Genomic DNA, 3,038 nt, shown 5'->3' on the forward strand with positions numbered 1-3,038 from the left:
GGCTGCAAGCATCGCTCAGCAGGTACTTCCAGCACCCAAAGGAATGTGAACCTCCAGCCCCACGGCTGGGCTGCGGGTGGGAGAAGCAGGCACATGCCTACCCCCGGGGCAGCTGACTCCCTGGCAGGCTGTGACAACAAGGAAACAATGACTCCTCAGTCCCCGCCTGTGCTCAGGTCTCCTTGGTGGCTGTAAGAAACCATCCTGTATCTGCTTTGGGGGGGGGGGGGCAGGAGGGATGGGGAAGGGTTGGCCAGTTGCCTCATCCAGCCCTCAGTGAGCACATTTTCCCCTGGGGATTAGAAGCAGAGGGCGGTGGCCAGTTCATGGCAAGACTGATAGATCATTGGGGGCTGCCGTGGGCTCCCCTCTTGGTCAGTACAAGGAGGAATCTCAGCACATCCGTCAAAATGAGCCTCAAAATCTCTGCTTCCTCTTAAAACGCTTTTCCTTTCCAAATGCCCTCATTCTCCCCCTCTTCACCCCCAGATGGGGCAAGCAGATGTTTCTGTCCAGCTGACACATATGCTTACTTCAACATAACACCTCCATTTCCCTTTGGGAGAGCCCCGCTTCTGTCAATACCTGTGGTTCAGGGATGGACATTTTTGTGACCAATCAGAGCACTGAGTTGCCCTGGCCATTGTGATTGGTTCAGGAGAAGGCACATGACCCAAGCCATTCCAATCAGACATCATTTCTGGGCCAGGATCCAGGGGCTCTCCTCACTGATGGGGCTCAGGCTGTGAGGACAGAGCCTGAAGCTACTGGCAGCCACCTTGTCACCATGAGGGGAATGGCTAGCAAGATTAGGACAGGGTTCAGATAATACATGGTACCTGCCTACCTGAGTCCTAGATCACCCCACACCTCATGCCACAATCTACCCCTGGACTTTTCAAGTACACAAGCCAATATATTCACCTTTGTGTTTAAGCTGGTTTGAGTTGCGCTTTCTGTCCTTTGTAACTGAAAAAGAATTGTGATAAACTGCTTTTATCAGGGGCAGTTGGCTGGGGGCGTAGCAGTCCCTCAAACTTGAAGCCTGTGCCCTATTCCTCTCCCTTCAAAAGTTGGATGAGCAGAAACAGACAATGGAATTTACATCTTCCCATGAAAGCAGTGGGCACCTACCACCATCTGGACTTTGATTCTAGCTTCCCTTTCACTAGGACCCGTTCCCCTGGCTTGAAACCTGGATGGTACAAACTTTTCAGCTTCTTTATCCAGGCCATTTGCAGACTTTTCCTGTCCAAATCTGTCTTTCTCTTCTCCCCCCCATCTGGAGGGGTCTTTATGCCAACCCCATAACTAACGGGGGTTCACCTGAGGGTTCTAGCTCCCATGTGGGTGTCCCTGGCATGCCTGGCACTGAGCCTCAGCTCTCCAAATTCTCTCAAATTCAACCCCATGGGAGAAGTGCCAGTGTCCTCCCATTCTGCAGATGTAGAGATGGAGGGCAAGACGGGGGTGTGGAGGGGGACTGGCTTGTTCAAGGTCACGGAGCTGGTCCAGGTGGCACCGCTGAATCCCAACTCAGGCCTGACAGATCCTAAAGCTCATGTCCATAACCACTGGCCTGGGCTCCCACCCTGAAACACCACGCTGTGCGTACTTGGCAAACTAAATGCCGGAGGATGAACCTGACAAGTAGACGCCGAGTTGGAATTGGGACTTTCTTTGAACTTGGGGTCTTTGTGCTTCGGATAAACAAAATGGTCAGGTCGAGATGTCCAGGGAGGGGCAGCAAGCAGCAGGTGGCACTGCTTGTCTCCCTCTCCACCCCTGCCACGCAGGACTTTCATCTCTCACTCCTCCACCCTCCTCTCCACCCTCCAGAAAAAAGAAATTACAGCAACACGAAGAGGAAAAATAAAGGCGGCCCAGCATGAGTTACACCTGCCAACCCGTAACATTATCAAGGGAGGGAGCCCAAAGCTCATTGCAGACTGGGAGGAAGCACACCAACCGAGGCCTTGCAGCCACAGGGGAGAGCCCGGCCCTGCTTTTCTTCCCACCCAGAGTCTGAGTCAGCAGCACAACACCCCGAGCCTTTGTTTCCTTCTCCACCCTTTATCAGAACCCAGAGAACTCACAGGCAGCGTGGAAACCACCTGTCCTGCCTGCCCAACAGCAGGTTCTCCCATGTCTAGCTCCTCATCTCAGGGAAGGGAAAAGAACTGGCATGTCTACGCCCATTTTATAGATAGTCAAACTGAGGCCCAGAGGAGGGTCTCTGGGCAACGGTGAGCAGCAAGCCCAAGTGGAAACACTCCTGGCCTTGAACATTCTAAGCCTGGCTCAGACGGTCAACTGAGGGGTTAAATGCGTCGACACGTGTAAGGCACACCGAGGGCCCCTGAAGATGTGAACAGTTATGCGGAGAACAGAAGCAGGTGACCAGAGTTAGGCTGAGGCTCTCCTAGATGAAGGGAGGTGAGCCTGGAATGCCTGCATCTTCAGGTCCCTATGGCGACAGATGCAGGCTTTCAGGAGAATCTAAACTGTAGTCTAAGCAAACGGTAGATCATCCGCAGAACTCATAGTCTCAAATGCAGCTTCTGAAGGTAACCGAAGACAGTGAGTGAGTGGGCGTTTCCTGCAATCACATGACCTCCAGTCCCTCCACTTCCCTACCTGTAAAATAGGGACAGTGAGGCTTATGTGCAGTGGTTTGGAAACCAGAAGGCCTGGTTCAAATCCTGGTTCTGTCCTTAAGACCCTGGCAGGTCACGTCCCTGTTTAGTGTGAAGAACGGGCCATCTCCCAGGGCCTCTGTGCCAGTGCACAGGAAGGAGGCTGGCACCTGCAGGCCCCTGTAAGCGCTGGCAGCTGGCTGCTGATGCCCATCATGGAACATGCCTGACCCATGAAGGGGAAGGGAGAGGAGAGCCCGTCAGGCCGCTGCTCATGCTGGAGGGGACACCCAGCCCTGCTGGGAGGGAGGCTGCTGAGGCTGTGCTGCCTGTGAGCGCTCAGAAATCCACACAGCTGACTCGCGATTACTCTCCAGCCCAATGGAGCAGCTGCTCTAGGAG

This window comes from Otolemur garnettii, unplaced genomic scaffold (assembly GCF_000181295.1).
Source record: "Otolemur garnettii isolate 467f Iridium unplaced genomic scaffold, OtoGar3 scaffold00009, whole genome shotgun sequence".
Lineage (NCBI taxonomy): Eukaryota > Metazoa > Chordata > Mammalia > Primates > Galagidae > Otolemur > Otolemur garnettii.